The sequence below is a fragment of the Tasmannia lanceolata genome, unplaced genomic scaffold (genome assembly GCF_043159265.1).
Source record: "Tasmannia lanceolata isolate RefF3 unplaced genomic scaffold, GAP_Taslan_0.1 ptg000012l, whole genome shotgun sequence".
In the NCBI taxonomy this organism is placed as follows: Eukaryota; Viridiplantae; Streptophyta; class Magnoliopsida; order Canellales; family Winteraceae; genus Tasmannia; species Tasmannia lanceolata.
The window spans coordinates 31,653,031-31,675,292 of record NW_027518689.1 but is presented as its reverse complement, the minus strand read 5'-3'; the positions used below and the strand labels follow the sequence as shown (position 1 = coordinate 31,675,292).

At 38.6% G+C, this 22,262-nt stretch overlaps 1 pseudogene; it reads left to right on the top strand.

The window, feature by feature from the left end:
• The first annotated feature begins 1,771 nt into the window (after positions 1 to 1,771).
• LOC143888729 (ferric reduction oxidase 2-like) lies at positions 1,772 to 22,016 on the top strand (annotated as a pseudogene).
• Positions 22,017 to 22,262: the final 246 nt, after the last annotated feature.

Sequence of the window (22,262 nt, the reverse complement as noted above, 5' to 3'; positions counted from 1 at the left end):
ATATGTAAAAAGAACAAGAAATTGATATTGCCTTGCAAACATCCCAAATTTCACAAAAAGATATTCACCCAAGCATCAAATTGTAATCACACCTTATTTACCTCGTCCTTTACTACTCAATGAAGCATATGCCTATCAAAACATGATTGAGCTACAACCTGATATCATTCGAAGAATTGTCAAGATATCATCATAATTCTCAACAGGATCTTGCAAGCTCGCCAAAAGAGAAAAACACATTAGGTCACATACATGCCAAACATGGTGGTGTCAATATCAATAACTGCCAATTAACATCCATGTTACTATGATTTAACAATGGCCCTGTTCTTTGACAATAGCATTACCCGAGACATTATGCCCTCTAACTATATCCTCCTAAACCATGCTCACCTTTAGCTGCTTCAACAAAAGTAAAGGAGCATCATGGCTACCATATACTTTTAAACAAGTTATGGATCTAATCACACCAAGGTTAAGGCACCAAGACCCTGGAATACCAACATGGATCCTGCAAATGGACAGCAGCTTAAATGGGAACACATATCAACTGTAATCACTAGATTAATCTTAAGATGAAGATCATCACAAGAGACAGTGCTTCACATCTAACACATAGAGAAGGTCAGAATGGTTTGATTGCTGAAGTTCTCATGATTTCACAAAGTCTGCTCTCGAATTGCCATTTCACAACAAGACTAGCAGAGCTCACTTCCAACGATCATAGTTCATGCTTAAGTGGGGATTATTAGCAGGCGTTCATGGGCAATAAAAGAGCAAAGCTGACCATACACTTTACAAAGAACATGGATAAGCTAAAATTATTTCTAACGAATAAATGAAGATTAGAAATGCCCTCCTAATTGCAGGTAATACAGAGTCTAGAAGTTTGAGTTAAAATTGTGATTTATGCATTTGAATTCAAGGCTATGGAATTGAATGAACCTAGATCTGCAGGGCTAACTCACCTGAGCTGTGCGGCCCATTTTATCAAAGCTAGCTTCACAATTCACCAGGTCACCATTGTAGAATCCTTGAACAAAGTTCACATCCCCAAAACCAGCTACAAAATGGTTGGAACTGGAATATCGGCCAAAATCAACATAACCCATTTGTGATCTGGTCTCCACATCTTGCAACATTTCTGCTATAGAGGAATTCTTCACATCTCCTTCTTCCTTCGAATTGTGCACGAGCAGGGTGAAATTTACAGAGATTGGCGGTCAGAATCAACGACATTCCGGCAAAGCTTGCCGGAGATCGAAAAGAGTGATGGCTGAAATGGCCTCAGATCTAGATTTTCTCAAATTTGATTAGGGTTTGAAGGTGAAGATAATGGTAGATCTCAGAGATGACAGATCTAGAGAGAGTTGAGATGAATCTTGGGGTTTGAAAATTGGGGATGATGGAGATAAAGAATAATAGGATGGCCAGCCGGAGTTACTGAGGGAGATGGAGGTTGCAAGCCCGGTTGGAGATGGGGATGGGATTCGGTCGGAGATTGGGGGTTAAGAAAATGGGTTTAGGGTGGAGATGAGAGATGGTGTTGCCGGAGAAGAAGTGACCGGAGGTGACAGAGGTGCGCGGACGGAGAAGAAGTGACCGGAGGTGACAGAGGTGGCCGGACGGAGATGATGCTCGAGAAGAAAATCTCCAAAATCCCTTTCTCCCTCTCTCTCTCTCTGATTCCTTTTCTCAGATCCACTTCTTCTCCCACCAGATCTTTCTTTTTATCTTCAGATCTAATTCTCGCTCTCTCTGAGATCGAGCCATGATGATCGGAAATCAGATCTGCCAGAGAATCAATCGGAATTCTACCGGAGAAGAAAAACCTGTTTGGATCTCAGATTTGGGTTTGGATCTGGGATTTGAGGTGGAAAATGGGTTTGTGAGGAGAGAATATGGTTGAAAAATAGATAAAGGGAGAGGGTTATAGCTTCGACAACTGCTGATCGGAAGCCAAATCCAAATTCCGGCCCGATCCTGACAGAATCTTGCTGGAGAAGACGACCGGAGAGGAGAATCTCTCTCTCCCTTTTCTCTCTTTCTCTCTCTCTGATTTAGAAACGAAAATGATTCTCCCCTTTTCTCTGCTCTTCGTTTTTTTTTTATATTAAAAATCTGAAAGCTGATATCCGCACTACCCATTTGATGGGCGCACAAATGAAGATGAGTCGCGCGAACTTGGCTTGGCTCCGAATAGGCTGATTCAACCCCCTTCTTCCTTTATATAAACATGATATAATCGCCTCCTTCTCTTGCGGACAATCCCCTTTTCAGATAAAATCGCCCCCCCTTTATACATTCAAACCCCACTTCTTTCCGGGTTCGCCTTATTTGACAAATCGAGTCAGATTTTGATGAAATTTGGCAGGGACCCCCTGGTGAGACCCCAATCTATCTTATGATGCAATCCGGGACCCTAGCTTGGTGATTAAATGGGGCTTCGCCCAAGCACAGCGAACCTGGGTCCGATCAAAATGGGGTGTCTACACCTAATGATCCAACGATCAGATCTTACCAGATTCAATCTGATATATTCAAACAATATATCAATTACCTTGATATATACTCATATCTTATGCTGAAGTATGATGGTTGGTGTGTGCAGGTGGGAAAGGACTGGTTTCTACCTTGGGTTTCTTGGGAACATCTGTTGTGCCTTTCTCTTCTTTCCAGTGGCCCGAGGGTCATCGATTTTGCCACTCCTTGGGCTTACATCGGAGGTCAGCATTAAGTATCACATATGGCTTGGGCATATGGCCATGACCTTCTTCACTGCACATGGCTTGTTATTTTTCGCGTATTGGGCTTTGACCAACAACATGGCTCAAGTAGGAAAAATAAAACAGATTATTTTTCAAAGCCATTTCTTGTCACAATACAACAGATTATTAGTGTTTTTGGGATTTGCTAGGGGTCATCGCAAAAGGCATTTCACTGATGGTCTGTCGCATCTCGGAGCAGCCACAGAGGCTCACTTTTCAGCAGATTTTGTCATCATTTACGAGGTGGCTGCTCTGAGATGCGACAGACCATCTGCGAAATGCCTTTTGCAATGTTCCCTAGCAAATCCCTTGCTTTTTTTTCTTTTTTGAAAATCACCACAGATTATTGTCACAGACTCACAATACAAACTCATATGACTTCTATGTTGAATCCCAACTCATGCAAGAGATTGTTGTGCCAAAGTAACTGAAATAAACCATGCGATAGGTACCACTAGTCTAATTCAACACTGGATCTACCACTTCTTACTTCTCCAAGTCACTTGATTTCCAACGACTATAACTAAAAAAGGATTTCACTGTCAAACAATACATTCCAATTCTTCTTGCCATACAATACTAAGTTTAATAAACTAGCTTGTTATTAGAAATTTAGAACACCTTTTTTTCCCCAAACATAAGTCCAATCCTTCTAAATTTTCTTCATTTTCACCTAGCCAAAGAATTTTTTTCATTGGTGATTGAAATCTAAATAGAAATCTTTTTTTAAAAATTCAAATGGTAAATTAAAAGTAAAAAACTTACAGATTTCACTGTAATGGTGCAGATTCTAAAATGGGACAACACCAGCGTATCAAATGTGGCCGGAGAATTGGCATTAGTCTTCGGAATCACCATGTGGCTTATGGCGTTTCCCCACATAAGGCGTAGAGCGTTCGAGTTGTTCTTCTACACCCACCAACTCTATATCATCTTCCTATTCTTTTACGCCTTGCATGTAGGAATTAAATTCTTTTGCATCATTCTTCCCGGTGTTTATCTCTTCTTGATCGACCAATACTTAAGGTTCTCACAATCACGACAAAGGGTTCAACTGGTTTCTGCCCGCCTCTTACCTTGTGAAACAGTTGAGCTTAACTTCTCAAAGAGCCCTGGTAGGGCTAGGATCAAATAACATAGTTGAAGATGATTGATTTGCCTTTTAATTGATGAATCATACATTTTTTTTTTGCAGGTTTGTTCTGTAATCCGACTAGCATCATGTTTATCAACATTCCAATACTTTCTTCTTTCCAGTGGCATCCTTTCACTGTGAGTTCCAATTGCAACATGGAGCCAGAAAAGCTTAGTGTCATAATCAAGAGCGCAGGAAATTGGTCACAGAAGCTTTACCAGACGCTTTCATCTCCCGCTCCCATTGATCATCTTAATGTTTCCATTGAAGGGCCTTATGGACCTACTTCTGCCAACTTCTTTAGGTTTGCACAAAAAATTGAATAATCTAACAATGGAATTGCTTCAATTTTCTCATTTAGAAGGTTTAAAACACATCCAACACATCAAATTGCATACCATCAATGTGGGGTTGTGTGATCATTACACTTTTTTTGAATGGTAAGAAGAATTTATTGAAACAAAAATGAAAGACAAAGACGAGAAACCCCGACCAAGATGGTTAGAGCAAGAAAAGGAAAACATAAAATATACGAAGAACAAGATACAAAGGCTCTCAAGGAGTCAAGGGGGAGGAAAATAAAAAAATCTCCAAAGACCAGCAAAACCGGCCTGGGCCAGTCTGCCCATGTCATACTTTGCCTATCTCTTCACATGCTGATAGCAGATCTGGAAATCTGTTATTCGCTAGCTGCTGGATCTCATCTACTATATCAGCAACTTTCCATGGGTTGGGTGGCTATCGTCTATCTGATAACATTTAACAAGTCTCACTCTACTACTATCAACTTACTTAAATCCCTCTCATCAGCAATATTGTTGCCTTACCAGACAGCTCTCAATTCCGTTTCATTGGAATCCGTGATTCCAATGGGCCAGAGAAGGCCCATTTGGTCATCCTCCGATCATCTCTAAGTACTCCTCCAACACCAGAAGGTCCCGGATTGCCTAACAAAGCTCGATACATCGAAGTTGAGCTTCAACAAGCCATGATCAGGTGGGGACCACCGAGGAGAATGGGAATCATTGTTATCATCCAGTGTCATAAATCTCACTCCAGCGTCTCCAAAGTTCAATACTAGAAACGAACCTGAAATTGAGAAGGATTTGGAGCAATAAGACTTTAATATACAAACAATATGAGCTTTTTTACCAACCCTCTAAAGCTACGATCATTTTTCCTTCTAAATAACCCATATCGAAGCCAATAGCACCAGTCTCCATAATATCCTCCTCCTTACTCCTCCATGGGTTGAAAAACCCACATGCTATGAAATTGACTAACCGCTCTAGAAAGACCCACGATGACCCAAATCTCCCAAGAATGCGACACCAGATCTATCTGGCATTCCTGCAATGAAGAAAAATATGATCCTCCGTGTTTCTTACCTCTACAGATAAGGCACAATGGTCAATATTGAGCCAAATCTCTAAAGAATGTGACACTGGCTCTGGAAAGACCCACAATAACCCAAATCTCCCTACAATATGTGACACTAGATTCTCTAACAATCCTGCTATGAAGAAAAATAAGATCCACAATGTCTCCTTCCAAAGAATCTCTCTTCAGAGATAAACCATAAGTAAACAATTATTCAAACTAAATTTATTGAGCATTTGTGCCAAACTTTCAAGAACGATGTTTATTGCTTGGGATGATCTTTTAGAGGTGTTTTAGGTCATGCCCACACGAGGGCTTCTTAATTGAGGTATTGAGCAGACATCTTTCATTATCGGTTTGATGCCTTGTCAAAATCACTTGTCTAATAGTTCAACTCAATGTTAAGAAACTCAAACTCGGCGAGAGCCCAAGCAATGCTTGACACAATCAACTTTTCATTAACTAGGGTGAGTCTAAAGGAGTTCTTGATTGACTTTCTAGGGTAAAACTAGGACTTGGATGAAACTCAGCTAATTTAAAGTAGAGTAGAATCGGGCGATTCAATAATCGACTTCTGGAGTTTTTTTCGCAATGATTCATTCATAAAGGTTTTACTAATGGAAAAAAGAAATTTTCATAATGCAGACATAGGCGGTAGTGATGGTAACCGGAGGCAGCGGTGTGAGTCCATTTATCTCCATAATCAGAGAGCTCATCTTTAGGAGCACCATGTCGGGATGCCCAATTCCGCAGGTTCACCTCATTTGTGCTTCAAGAACTACGTCGATGTCACCTTGCTCGATCTCCTCCTCCCTATCACCGGCACCCACTCCGACATGTCACGCATTCAGCTCAAGCTCGAGGTCTTCGTTACCAGAGAAAAGGTGCCCGTCACCATGGATACCCAAAAGCTCCTTCGAACCATCTGGTTCAAGCCGAGCCCATCAGATGCCCCGATCTCCATGGTCTTAGGCCCCAACAACTGGCTTTGGCTAGGCATTATAATCTCGACTTCCTTCACCATGTTCCTCATTTTGCTGGGAATTCTCACACATTATTATATATATCCCATTGATCACAACACCAACAATGTCTACTCTTATTCGGCAAAGGCCCTTCTTAACATGCTATTCGTCTGTATCAGCATAGTTGTCACAGCAAGTGCAGTGACCTTATGGAAGAAGAAACAAAACGATATGCAGGAAAGCAGATTCAGAACATGGATGTGGCAACACCAACAACATCACCAAGTTCATGGTTCTAGAATGCCGATAGAGAGATCGAGAGTCTCCCTCAGAAATCCCTTACTAAAAACACCAGGGTGCACTTTGGTGCGAGGCCCAATCTCAAAAGTAAGCAACTTTTCCTCTTGATCTTGATTATAGTTTAGGCTCCGTTTCTTTCTACATAAAAATGAATGTAAAATGTGTTTTGTGTTGTAAAAATGAACATAAAACAAATTTTATGTCCACTTTTACGTCGAAAGAAACGGAGCCTCGGTCAAATTGTGAAACGACGAATTACTTCAAAAGCTTAAGCCGTTGGAGAAGGAGTTATTTAATCTTCTGTACTTTAACACTCCCCCTCACGTGTGGCCCCTCTTTTTAGGGTTGGCCTACATGTGGCACATGTGGCCCCTCTTTTGGGTTGGCCATTAAATGTGGATTTTTAATATATATCTGTGGGCCCCGATCCGGAGGAGGCGGCGAGGAACGGTCCCCGTCGGTCCTTTGGATCATCCACATGAAGGAGAGCTCTACAAAGGAACTCTCAAAACATGTGCCACTCTTATAGCATAGCACGAGTGACGATAAATTAATGAGATATCTCTTGATCTGGAGCCAGGGCTCGAAACCAAGACGTACCTAAAAAAAAACTCAGAGTCGTCATCCATGGATAGACCATGGAACCCGAAAATAAATCCTCTGTGCAATGGATAACCAAAAATGTATATGGGTCCGTGCCTGATTACGAATGAGGAAGGTCCGAAGAGCACCCTATCTGCCCGAGTGCAAGTACTTGGTCTCTTATGCTATTTATTATTAACTTTGAAAAGTTTTGGGCGAAAATCATGTGGTTCAAAAAATGGATTCCATTCTAATTTTGAAATGTTCAATATACATGCCTGAATCATACTAATGTAATTTCTATCTTGGAAGTTATTTTTGCCTTTATTCTTAATTCTGTCCTGTAATATGGTTGTTCTCTCATATAACGGGAGGGTGAGGTGTATGTCTATGTGGCTGTGAGTATATCTATGTGCGTGTGTCTGTGTACGTGTGTATGTGAATGTGTGTATAAGTGTGTGAGAGTTTATGTCAGTGTATGTGAGTGAATACATGTGTATGTCTATAAGTGTGTATATATGTGTGTGTCTATGTGTGTATAGGAGTATATGTGTGTAGGTATGTGAATTTGTGAGAGTATATAAACGTCTGTGGGTGTGGGTGTGTGAATATGTGTGTATGTGTGTGTATGTGAGTGTGAGTACATTGATACTTATGGCAAAATCTATGTACATTGATATCACATTCCTGTTCTACTTAATCTTGTAGTCAGGAAATACACCTGTTAATTTGAAGCTCAATATCATTATATGCTATACTTGTTATGAAGAGATGGTGTTATCTGAACTATTTTACTATCAACCAAATAATCATTTGTTCACATGACTATAAAAGTAGATATGTATGTTGTCATATATTGTACATGCTTGTAGTGCTGTTTTGAAGAGTAATTACGCCTGCAAACATATGGTTTATTTTTTAGGTCTTGTCATGTTATATGGTCATTGTGATGATAATCACTCAACATCAGCAAGGCTATGCACGTAGTCAGGCATAATATGATGGATTGGTTGTTTATGAGAGGGTGATTAGGGACACCTGTGAGATTACCCGTGAAGCATAAGGTTTAGAGGGCTGATGTCTATACTCTTCTCTTTTAATAATAGCATTTTTATTAGGACTTCTGTCTTGTTCTTTAAATCAGTTTAGAGAGTCTTTACCCAACTTAAAGTTAGAAAAATGAAGTACATGAGATTAAAGGGAACCGGTAATGTGACTTGGTTTTTTAAATACCCTGTCAACCGTGTCAAGAACTTTTTATATTCTTTTATTCGAGCCAAGTTTACAGGTTTAAAATGGTGTGCAAACAGGATTTCTTGTTTCCAATGAGAGGTTGTAATAGTGAGAAAGCTATGTTCAAGGCTTTGTTTTGTTTTTTTAAGGTTATGATTATGTGAACATCCATTTCATTTTTGAAATCCTGAATTTTTTATATCTTCAAAGAACAATGACAGTCAGCAGATTCATAATTCTGTTTTGTTTGTAATTTTGTCCAGATATTTCAGTGTCATATTTGTGATGAGATCAATAGGGAGCTTGGTAAGACAGTAGGCGTAACACACTTTAATGATAAAATGGTGTAATTTAATGTTGATAATTATTTCAAAATTATTTGTTCTATGGTTATGAGGTCTCATCACCATGTTGGATTATCAATTTCTGGTTTCATGTGTTTTAACCTCATGGTTATTTGGGCTGGCCATTTACTTTCACATAAGCAACCTGTGATTTTTTTGTTGATTCGCTCTAGCTGGTGTTAATTGGTTTTGATCCATGAAGTGGCTTGATTTTCTGTGATGATTAAAGATACTGAATCTCATTTAGTTTTGAATGCTATCTGGTTTCATAGTTTTGTGACTTTTGTCATCATGAGCTGTATTTTTAACCTTGAGATCATGGGTGTTGAACAAATCTACAGTGACATTATGTGATTTATTTCCTTGCCTGTGTGTACAAAGTTGGTCAATTTCCTACACCTATTTGTGGAATTTGCATATCTACATTCCTTTGATTTTATGGTTTCTTGTGCAAAGGAATGAGGTGGTTTTGTATACTCATTCAAAGGAAACACAGTTTATGTGGGTGCTGATGATTACTGATGTAGTATAAGCTTGTTAAGACAATTGCATTGAAATTTTGTTTGATTGCTCTTGAAAAATGAGATTGAGATTTCCAAGTTCAATGAAATCTGTGAAATGTTTCATTATATAGTATTCAATGGGTTTACAAGGCATCTTAATAAGGCTTTGGTAATATTTGTGTTTAAATACTTGATATTTGTTGGACTTCTTATAAAATGGGTTCCATTTACAAACCAGGTTTGGAGAGGAAATTCAAGTGAAGTCACAACTGTGTTTTCTTTTGGTTCAGTAGATGTTAAATCATTTAAAAAACGGGGGGGGGGTCTAATCATATCAGTCTAAAATAGTTGAGCAGGGTGTTTATATTGCTTTCATGTTTATTTATTTAATTGTCTCTCTTATATGTCATGTATGCTCAATAGCTTTGCTCCATATGCTAATTATTTGCTTATAAGAAATTTGAAATTAGAGGGGATTGTTAAGTGATTGTATCATAATAAAAGAATCTCAAGCATGCTTTATTTTGTTGTGATCAATTACAATTGGTTTTAAGGAAGATATGAAATTTGCTTGTTTTTACAACAGTGTTGACTATGACACAAAAACTTGCATGTAATGTTTCTATTGTAATCAGGTTCTGATGATCATACTATATCTGCTTGTCTTTCTTTGATCCACAATATTTAATTTTGATAATGGCACTAGGCTTGTTTAATACTATTTGATTCTGTAAAGGGTACAAGGTTTGCCTTACTAATAACTTAAGAATTGCTACTTGTAATTTTTTGTTGATATTCTTACCGTTCAGTTTTGATAATGGAACTGGACCAATTGGTATTGCTCTTGTTCTTATAGCCAGTACAGTTCAATTTTGATAGAATTTGGTAATATATTGAACCTGTTAGTAATACTTTGCCTTGAAGATTACCTCTGCATATTTGGGTTAATGATACTAAGGATATTAGTCTTATATTATTCTGATAAGGACTCAACTGTTCTTTATTTTGGGTATGATATTGATATCTGTCATTTTTTTATTATTAAGTTTAGGGTGTTTATGATTAAAATTAACTCATTTTGATGATATGATGAATGATAAGTATGCTATTCTTTTATTATTGCTAAAAGTTAGAATTCTTTGGTGAAATGTTGGGCATATTTGTTGTTACATGTATGTTTGTCAAGACACTAACTAAGTATTACAATATGCTTCTTGCTAGAGCTTAAACTTTGTGTATACTAAACCTCATTGATGTTGTGCACTCCATGGAAATCGTTGCTAGGACAATAGAGCCGTTAGCCCAAGCCCATCCTTAGGGGACTAGCTCGGTCTAAATAGCTCTCCGGGAATGCGACAAACAGAGGTGATTCACCTACCCAAAGGTCAATCCAAAAGCGCACCGCATCTCCCCTTCCAGGCCTGAATCTTACCCATGGACGAAATAAATCCCTTACATGTATAATCGATCGCCAAGCTCCCGACCCCTTTCTACCTGACGAACCTCCGATCTCCCAATCTCCCCAGCCCCTTCCATACTTATCCCCGATAATTGTTCCCTAATATTGGCATATGTTATTGCTTTCAATTCCCATTTTACATTGATTTGTATTGCTTTCCCATTTTACATTGATTTGTGTAATGTATTATAGTTTATGTGAACACTGTTACGTGCTCATGCGGTACCCACTTGGGGTGGAATAAAGTTGTTTAAATTTTATAAATATGTAGGATTTGCTTTGTGCAAGTGTACGTAAGATACAATTAGAGTTAGGAGTTATCAAGAGTCCATTAAGTTAGGGTTTTCCTCTTCTTTCTCCTACTTTTATGCAAGTGTACGTAAGATACAATTGTGGCCCTTAATGTATAAAGACATAAGGAAATACAATTAAAAAAATGTAGAATTTATCCCAAAAATTGTGTTTGCGCACAAAGGAGGACGACCCTTCCCTCGAAGTGGGTCAAGAGGCCGATCTTCCCTCTAAGAAGATCAATCCGTTGAGATCCGAATCGGATTCGTAACAAAGTGGTATCAAAGGAGGCATGGTCGATCTAAGGATTAGACGGTTGGAAGATAAGGTACATTCTCTTGCTGTGGGACAAGAGAGAATAATCATGAAGATGCAGAAGATGTTTTTTGCTGTGAATGTTCGGTTGGACGAGATGGAGGCTACACGCGCACGGCCAAGAGGAAAGCTCCAACAACCAAAACCATAATGGTGGAGGTAGATCTTATGACCCCTCCATTACGGGCGCTTCAGGTTCAATTAATTCAAATCTTCCCAAGCGCAAACAAGAAAAGGAGAAAAAGGCAAAGAAAAAAGGTGTTTTTTAGCGTTGTCATGTTCGACAACTTCGCCACCAGAAAATTCGCCGTTTCTCTCAACAAAACACCCAAAAAATTGTCTTTTAGGGAAAAAAGGGGTATTTTCATTTTCCTTTCCCACTGAAGTTATGCAACAGAACAGATCCTAAAGGATTCATTTAGCCGAACCCAACTAGTTTGGGACAAAGGCTTTGTTGAGTTGAGTTGTATTAGATAATAGAATTAGATTAAGACCAAATCTCCTCACATTTGATTTGATTGGGCTATATTGAGTAGTTGGGTTAGATTAGGCAAGTGAATTAGATTAGGTTTATCTCTTTCCCTTCTTCTCATGATCTCTTTCTATGTTTATCCCTATGGGTGTTTTATGATAAATTAAGAATTCCAAAAATCTTTGCTTCTTCATTTTATTTTATTTTATTTTATTTTGGGAGGGGGGGCTGATAAATTTTGAGATTTTCACTAAATTTGGATTTCATAGATACTTTACAAAGAGCCCTTATGTGGCTGGAATAGGATATCAGAATTGGTATCTGATAACGTTCTGGTCTATTCCGTTGTTTGGGGAAATTTACTAAATGGAATGGGAAAGAAAATCTGATACCGTGCGGAAAAAAGAGGGATTTTTTGGCGCAACTTGATACCCGCCTAGAGGGGTGGTATTCTGATTCCCAGAATCAAAGAAAATTGCGGCGAAAATATCTGCTCGATCTTTTCTCCCTTTTTTGATCCATATCCACTACCTCCTTCCCTCTCAAGCGTAAAAAACAATGATCTTCCTCCCTTCCGTTGTTTGGTGGCACCTATCCATCAAAATAGGAGGTGTGAAAGGGTGGACACTACTATATTCATGATTTGTAGGGGTGGCCAACCGGTTCGGTTCTCGGTTCTCGGTTCATTTTTTTTCGGTTCTTGGTTCTCGGTTCCATGAACCGTAAGAACCGAACCGAACCGTACTACACAGTAGGACCGAACCGAACCGGACCGAACATAATCGGTTCGGTCCGGTTCGGTTCTTCGGTTCTAATGGGTAATTATTAATTATTAATTATAATTTATAAAAACTTTTAATTAAAGTTATAATATAAGTTACTTTCTTATTATAAGAATAGTATTAACTATTACTTATTAATATTATAAGTAATTTATATTATTAAGTATATGTATAATAGAAATATAAAAATATTATATATATATATATATATATATATATTTAAAGTTCGGTTCTTCGGTTCCGGAACCGAACCGAGAACATTAGACCCGGAACCGAACCGAAATTTTTCGGTTCTTCATCAGTGGAACCGAACCGGACCAAAAATATTTTTTTACAGTTCGGTTCCGGTTCGGTTCTTCAGTTCCGGTTCGGTTCTTCGGTTCTGGTTCGGTTCTGGCCACCCCTAATGATTTGGGTGGAGACGGTAGCTCTATCCCATCAAAACCTGAGGCGTAAAATGGTGGGGCCTACTCTATGCAAGGTTTGGGTCAAGTATACATGAGGTTCAAAAATTAAAACAATGGCCCCACCCAAGAGTAAAAATGGATTTTTGTATCCACGGGATTAGTTTTTTTTCTAAAGCTAATTAATGGGGGTTTCTCTTAAACGATTTGGAAGATATTTTCACTCCCACATGCTCTGTTTAGAGTCGAAAGTAACCTAATTAATAGCGGTATGTCTTACACTAAACAAATTAAGAGGAGACGATTAATAGTAGAGCATCTCTCAAAACGATTTGAGAGAGATTTTCACTCCCACACGATTTGCTTATAGTCAAATTTAACCTAATTAATAGTGGCATGTCTTACACGAACAGATTTAATAGGAAATAACTTTTCTAACAAAAAAATTTCTTGGAAAACAGACATGACAATGGAAAGAAACATGCTTAGTATATATTATAGATAGATAGATAGATATACGGTTTTATATTTTGTTAGAAAAGAACAAGTATTACTGATTGAAATAATTATTGAAAATTTAATTCCATTCCGAGGCCGGTCTGGACAGTACCAAACACTAAAATGCGAATCAGGATTGATCCCCTAGATAAATTCTATTGCTTAAACAAACATTGGAATTGGAATCAATATCCGTGATTTGGAATTGGATTGGAATGTGATACCGTTACCGATCCTGATTCCGGCAAGCCAAACACACTCATAGGGATAAACATAGAAAGAGATCATGAGAAGAAGGGAAAGAGATAAACCTAATCTAATTCACTTGCCTAATCTAGCACAACTACTCAATATAGTCCAATCAAATCAAATCTGAGGAGATTTGATCTTAATCTGATTTTATTCTCTAATAAGTTGTGAGCCTGTTTGGCTATTATCTTATGCAAAAGTCAGCTGCGGAATTGCCTAGCAAAAGGAACAACTTAGGCCATGTTTGGCAACCATGAAAAGTTCTTTCATGAAATACTTGTGGGACCAGTTATGTGAGGGGTGAAGGAGGAGGGAGAGGGTGAGAATTGAGTTTGTAGAAGTGGAGAGAGCATAAAAGATCCTTAAAACTAGTAAAAAATATTAGTATACTGATATTGGCACTCGCAGTTTTAACAATTGCATAAAATCAGCTTGTCTTTTCTTCTTTAATTGGATTTTGAGAACATTTCGGGAACTGTAGTAATCTTTGATAACTATTTAAATAGGGGAAATGATACATGGGCCCCTTTTCTTTGCATGGGACAGCCTGTAGCAGTGTTAGTGGCAATCAGGTGCATTGAATCTTTCCCATATGAAGTACATGAGTACATCAGCCCCTCTGCAGTCATAGATACATTGCAGCTGTCTGTCCCAAGTAAAAAAATGTGGTAGATATATCACTTACCTTAAATAATTAACCACATGATGATCTGTGCAATTATCAAAACATATTAGTGCCCAAAAATCATCTATTAAAATTTGGTTCTTTTATTTTCCTGGCTTTTAGGAGCTTTTTATGCTTCCCCCCCTTACACACACTCAAAGTCTCTCCCTTCTCCGCCCATCACTCACAAGTCACAACTAGAACCACAAATAATCCATGGAATATTTTTCATGGTTGCCATGGCCCATGTTTGTTTCACAAACAGATAAAATGGATTTCTCTCGATTGAAATTAAAAGGCATTCCAAAGAAAGTTCTCTCCAGGTGAAAAAAAGGGCCCTTTCTACTAAATTTCTCTAAAGCAAATAGTATAACTGTAATATGACGGGGTGTGTGAGTGTTTTGGGTGTCATGTGTTTGTGTGTGTGCATGTGTGTGAGCGAGTGTGCATTTGTGTGTGCGCCTGCATATGTTTGCAGAGGGGGTGGTGGTGGGGTGTGGGGGAGTGGGAGTGGGAGTGTGTGAACCATATCACTGTAATATGGCGAGGGTGGCTCATGAATTTTTGAAAGGTGAAACTACTAGAAACCCCCTGGATGAAAACATATCTACAGGAATCCCCCAAAAAATAGCTTTTAATTTTGCCTATTGTAGACACCCAATTTTGTCAAGGTGGAACAAATGATAGATTCTCACGAGGAAGAGTCTCATGACGAGTCCTAGAGCACCTGTAGTCTTTCTTTCAATCTTTCTCTAGGTTATGAAACTAGGATAATTTTTCAAAAAAGAACTTTACCGCAGGGGTGAAACAAAAGTCTGTCTTTACACGGTATCCCGCCTTTCATGACACGGCCAAAAAGCCTATTTTCACACAGCCTTTCAACCGAGAAGTTAGCTTTGAGTTAAAAGCATTTGTTTTTACCCAAAAATACCCCGTGTTCCGAAAACTACCGATATTAGGTTCATTGGAATATCCTCAGAATGATGAATCCAACGGATCTGACCGCACGCGATTCGGAGTCCAAATGGTGGAGTTACGGTCTGCTGAAACTCCCTGAAAACCTGTCAAAAGAGACGAAAAATCACGTTTTTCGAAACAAAAAAGATGAAAATTCACATTTTCTAAAATGTTGCCAACCTGTTAGGTCCCAATTCGCACTCTGCAAAATTGGATAATTCCAATTTTTGTAGAGTGCGAAAATTTCGCACTCTACGAATTTGTGACCCGAACCCCTATAAATAGGGGGGTAAGAGTAAAAATCAGAATTCAAGTTTTAACTATTCTCTGTTTTAGTATTTTAAACTTCTGGTTTTTCAGTTCAAAAACCCTTCTGAATATCATAAAATCTTAGTTTCTTTGCTTTAGAAGAGATAAAGTAAAGAAATTCTTAGGTATTATACTGGGCGTTGGCATTCTGCCGAATTTCGGAAGATTCAGAGCAACATCCTTCAAATAGCGTCGTTATTCTATTGAATTTTGCAGAACTACGAGCTATTTTCGATAATAGGGTCGTTGTTCTGTCGAAATCTTGGCAAACTCGAAGCCCCTTCGTTCATATAGCGTCGTTACTTTGCTGAATTTCGGAGAACGCGAAGCCCTATTATCTAGATAGCGCCGTTGTTCTGCCGAAATCTCGGCAAACCCGAAGCCCCTTCGTCCATATAGCGCCGTTACTCTGCTGAATTTCGGAGAACACGATTCCCTATTATCTAAATAGCGTCGTTGTTCTGCCAAAATCTCGGCAAACCCGAAGCTCCTTCGACCAAACAGCGCCGTTGTTCTGCCAAAATCTCGAGAAACCCGAACCCCTCTCGTCTAATCAATGCCGTTACGCCGGCGGTTTCTCGACATGCTCTCTCGCTCCTCTCGTAAATTTACATTTATTTCTCAGCTTTTGGATTTCTATTACAAAACTCGGTGCAGGGTAGTTACGGAATTTATGGCTCTTTTTGCCTTAGATCTTGTAACGTAAACCCCTCTCCTCTCTGTAAATAGGGTTACGTTCCCTCTCCTTATCTCACCACTCTGTCTTCAGTCCTACCATAGAGCCTTGGCGCTCCACGGTGTTGGACAACGGAGGGAATCATAAACCCAGAGTTTCTTTTCCCTTCTGTACTGTCTTTTTCAGTTTGATTTTGTTAACCTGATTGTGGTTAGCAATGATTCATTCGTAAAGGTTTTACTAATGGAAAAAAGAATTTGTCATAATGCAGACATGAGGCACTAGTGATGGTAAGCGGAGGCAGCGGTATCACTCCATTTATCTTCATAATCAGAGAGCTCATCTTTAGGAGCATCATGTCAGGATGCCCAGTTCCGCGGGTTCACCTAATTTGTGTCTTCAAGAACTACGTTGATGTCACCATGCTCGACCTCCTCCTCCCTATCACCGGCACCCACTCCGACATATCGTGCATTCAGCTCAGGCTCGAGGTCTTCGTTACAAGAGAAAAGGTGCCCACCACCATGGACACCCAGAAGCTCCTTCGAACATCTGGTTTAAGCCAAGCCCATCGGATGCCCCGATCTCCATGGTCTTAGGCCCCAACAGCTGGCTTTGGCTAGGCATTATAATCTCGACTTCCTTCGCCATGTTCCTCATTTTGCTGGGAATTCTCACACATTAATATATATATATATATATATATATATATATATATATATATATATATATATATATATATATATATATATATATATATATCCCATTGATCACAACACAAACAATGTCTACTCTTATTCGGCGAAGGCCCTTCTTAACATGCTATTCATCTGTATCATCATAGTTGTCACAGCAAGTGTAGTGACCTTATGGAAGAAAAAACAAAACGACATGGCAGGAAAGCATATTCAGAACATGGATGTGGCAACGCCGACAACATCACCAAGTTCAATGTTCTACAATGCCGATGGAGAGACCGAGAGTCTCCCTTACCAATCCCTTACTCAAAACACCATGGTGCACTTTGGTGTGAGGCCTAATCTCAAAAGTAAGCAGCTTTTCCTCTTGATCTTGATAATAGTTACTGGATTTGGGAATAATTCGTTTAGGCTCTGTTTCTTTCGGCGTAAAATGGATGTAAAATTTGTTTTATGTTACCCACTTTTACATCGAAAGAAACAGAGCCTCAGTCAAATTGTGAAACGACCAATTACTCCAAAAGCTTAAGCCGTTGGAGGAGTTATTTAATCTTTTGTTCTTTAACACTCCCCCTCATGTGTGGCCCTCTTTTTAGGGTTGGCCTACACGTGGCACATGTGGCCTCTCGTTTGGGTTGGCCATTCAATGTGGATTTCTAATATATATCAAGGAGTTTTAAACCTATGACATTCTCTCTGAAACTGTGGACCCCGATCCGAGAGAGGGGCGGGGGACGTGCCCCCACGCGAGTCTCAGGATCATCCACGTGAATGGAGAGCTCTACCAAGGAACTCTCAAAAGAAGTGCCCCTCACAGCATGAGTGGCGATACAAAGGTGAGATACCTCTCGATTCGGGGACTAGCCCAGATTCGAGGCGTACCTTAAACAAAGAAGAGTTGACATCCAAGGAAGTGGGCCAAGGATCCCATACTGTGCTCTGTTGCAACGGATAACCAGAGATATAAAAGAAGGTTCGTGCCTAGTTACGAATTCGGAAGGTCTAAAGAGCACCTCATCCGCCCAAGTGCAAACACCTGGTCTCTTATGCCATTTACTTAATAATTTTGAAGAGTTTTGGGCGAAAGTCATATGAAATGGGAACAAATATCTCCGAGGAAACGTCTATCTAATCATGCATGTCTCGGAGATGAATAATAAGCACACATAAAAGAAATGAAAGAAGTGTCGCCTAATAATAGCTAGGTTATGAGTGGCATACCTAATTGGTGTCTGAGTTCTGGTGTGCAAACACATGCATGCTACAGCTAAAGGTATAGGATCTGTACATGAAAGTAAGAAAACACAGCAAAGCATACAACATAAATCAATTCTAAACATAACTGGATAAAATGAATCCTAAAACTCTAATGCATTGACTCGGACCAAGATGGCCGTCCATCCCAGCTGTTCTACGTATCCCGGCCTCGGGAAGAATCGGAGTCAACGTAGTTCGATGACCTATTCTAAACTACGATGCCTAACCATCTAGAACCGCTATCCTAGACTCGATCCACTAGACTCGACTGATTTTTAAAGCTTTTTGCACAATTGCTTACGTTCAAGTGAATTGTAATTTTTAGGACTCTCTATATGCCCTAACTAATGCAAGTTGATTAGCCTTAAGCTAATGCAGGTGGGCCCTACATCCTATGTGTTACTAGGCTGTGCATCCTAAAGAAAACTATGGGCTGACTATATGCTTCCTAGTCTAGCCATCGGTTCGACTAAATGTCTAACCGATCAACTTGAGGCCTCCTAACTCTAGGGACACTCACACAACTGGACACACCATATCAACAAATCAGGACAGACTCTTAACTCTAAAATACCCCAAACAGCTAAGACAGACTCCTAACTCTAGGAGAAAGATCTTTTTGAAAAGGTTTTGAATAATTTTTATATTTTTAGAAGATTTAAAATGTTTATTTTTATTGGCTGGAGTTGGGATGTGAATCCCAAGCTGCACTACGTGCCCCGTGGAAAGGGATCAAGCCAACGTAGTTCGGAAACAGAATTCCTAGCTACTCCTAATGACTCGAGATTTTTTTTGAGATTTTTGGATTTTTAAAATATTTTTGATGTTTTTGACACAAGAGGAAAGAATCCTATCATCATAAGAGGAGGATAAACTCTTGAATATCACGCAAAGGTTAGACAGCATCCTATGCTTTGCGGGAAAAAAGACAGAATCACGACTCTGCAAGGGTTCGACAGCATCCTATACCTTGCGAGAGTTGATAAAAATCACATGATTTGATGAGAGGTTTGGAAAGAATACTAACCCCCTATGATGATAAGACAGACTCCTGAAAGATTGACACTCTAGTTAAAGGATTAACTCCTATATGAAAGGACTGACTCCTAGTGCACAAACCTAAGAAGGGAGTGCCAATGAGACTAAGCCAGTCTCCTAAAAGAAGAGAAGATAAGAAGGGTGCTAGTGAGACTAGGATAGTCTCCTAAACACAAAGATGGGCTCCATTGCCCTTGCAAAGACAAGATGGGTACGGTTTTTAACAGACCAAGTCGGTCTTTAACCTAAAGGAGGTATTCTATTTGAGACTTGGGTAGTCTCCTATGTATGACTCGCTAATGAGACAAAGATTGTCTTCAAAAGGTATGATTTTCTCTGCACGAGACATAGCTTATCTCCCTAAACAGGGGCTCTAGATGACTCTTTCATCGCCCTGGCAATGAGAAGGACCTTATGTTTCAAGGGATACAAAAGACTGGGCAAGTCTTAAAATAAATGAGGGGAATGCTACTTGGACTAAGCGAGTCCCCTATGGAGTGGGCTTGCTAATGTATAAGAGCACCTAAAAGATTAAGCACTTTCTACCAAAAGAAAGAGGAAGAAGAACAATGAGTATTACCATAATCTATTATGTCTCTACAAGGATGAGCTAAAAGTAATGACCTTAAACATTCAATATATTTAGTTTACTACTCAAACAAGTTTTACATAGCAAGAATACTATCATAATATCTATTTTTATACCCAAACATTTAATACCCTTGTTCAGTCTGAAAGAACACAATAGTGAGATATACATGTCAAATGCGGTAAGGACATGTAAAAATATAGCTTTAAATATGATCAGAACAAACAAGATCCCAACTTGAGGTTTCAAAGCATAAGACATCATCAAGTGTTGGTTGATAACTATGCTGCATTATTTTCATACCTAAACATGCCCATCTCTTCATACAATCTCAATTTCTATTCTAATGAACACAAGTTATACCAAAGTATGGAATTGTACATATGTTGCAATACAAAACTAATTGGGTAGCTAAGTGAACTTGTACCAACTGGTGATGTAATATTTTGAAAAGAAAAACTGAACTTAACAGCTGTAGTGCAAGCATTTTTAAAGGAAGACTAAACTTGTACCCACTATCATATAGTAAGTATCTAATTTCAAAGGCTGAAACAAAAATGTATGAGCAAGGCCTGTACTTAACCTAGACAAATCCAAAACAATCAATTCCAACACGATTATTTGACACACAGTTCTGAGATGAAAACCCATAGACATTCCATATGCCAACCAACAGAAAATGATTCTCTGTACGAAAACAATGAGATTGTGAAAGTTGATATTTTTAACAAGACCTTAGAATCTTACATGAATTTCAGTATTAAAGATAGAAGTTCTCTGGGTAAATCATTACCAATTATGTTCTAGCCACAAATATCTAATGCAATTTTATTTTCAAAAATTTTCTCAAATTCAATGACAACATCTGCCAATCATTGAACAAGAAACCTCTTGTATCTGTAAATCCCAGATTTTGTACCAAAACTAAAAATGAACATGAACCAGACCCTAACTCTTTTCCAATTGAACTTATCATAATAACAGCCATGCTAAAAATAGATAGCGTAAAAAAAATGATAGGTTAAAACACCAACACCTACAATCATTTACACAACCATACAGAGTTCAGCTTGCTTTATGTAAAATGTGATTTTGCCAATTTTTGACTAAATGGGCATAGTTGAATTTAAGTGATATCAATGTCTATGACTAAGAAATATTATTACAAGAACTACATCATCTAATGATCAATTCAAATCCGGATGTTCTCGTATCTACATATTCTCTTTCATAACGTTTCCATGATATGAAGCAATAATTTCAGGTAATTTTTTTTTAAATATAATAATGTATACATCAAATTTCTGATAACATCACAATTTCACTTCAACTATAGTACATGCTTCTCTTATCCAAGATAGAATAATCAATATTCCAAATGTACCAACATTACTATTTCATAAGTTTCAACAGGTAGCAATCCAGACGCACATAAATTTACACACACCTACACACACACACACACACACACACACACACACACACACACACACACACAAATCACAGATTATTTAGCCATAAATAGAGACTATAGTTATATAACAATTCGCACCCGCAACCATAGACATTATACATAAACTCCTGGTTCTTTCATTTCACACAATTCCATCCACATTCATGAGGACAAATAAGGCTATATGATACACACATCAAAATTTTAAGTTACCATTGAAAGAAAACAGGGCAAGATTGAGCATTTATCAAGATATGGCTGAGTTATTATCAAGGGGATGGAGGTGTGCATATCAAATGGGGCATGAGAGCTGTCCATATACAAATGGAACAGGGGTTGAAATGTGCAGAAAATGAGCCAAACCAGTGGCAACACAGGGCAGAAATGTGCAGAAAATGATCCAAACCAGTGGCAACACAGGGCAGAAATGTGCAGAAAGTGAGCTGGACCAGTGTCAATACAGTGCAGAAATGTGCAGAAAGTGAGCTGGACCAGTGTCAATATAGTTCAGAAATGTGCAGAAAATGTGCTAAACCAATGTCCAAACAGGGTAGAAATGTGCATAAAAAATGAGCTGGACCAATGTCAACACAGCGCAGAAATGTGCAGAAAATGGACAGCAAGTGGTTAACAACAGTGGACATCAACTATGTGCTTGTGAGACGAAACAATGGGCAGCAGTTTTCATGAAATAATGGACAGCAATTATAGTACAACCACTTTTACTATATGCATAAATAAATTGAACTCCAAATAAACATGGACAGATGGGAAATCTGAGTAGAAAGCGAAGGAATACAATGAAGCTTTAAGAATTAAGCTTTAGAAGGTACTAGGAATTTGTCCTTCTCAAAATACAGACTTGCATGATTAGCAGACCAATATAAATAATTCGAAACTTAAGAGACATGGTTAAAAAAAATTATTAAGATCAAAAGCAT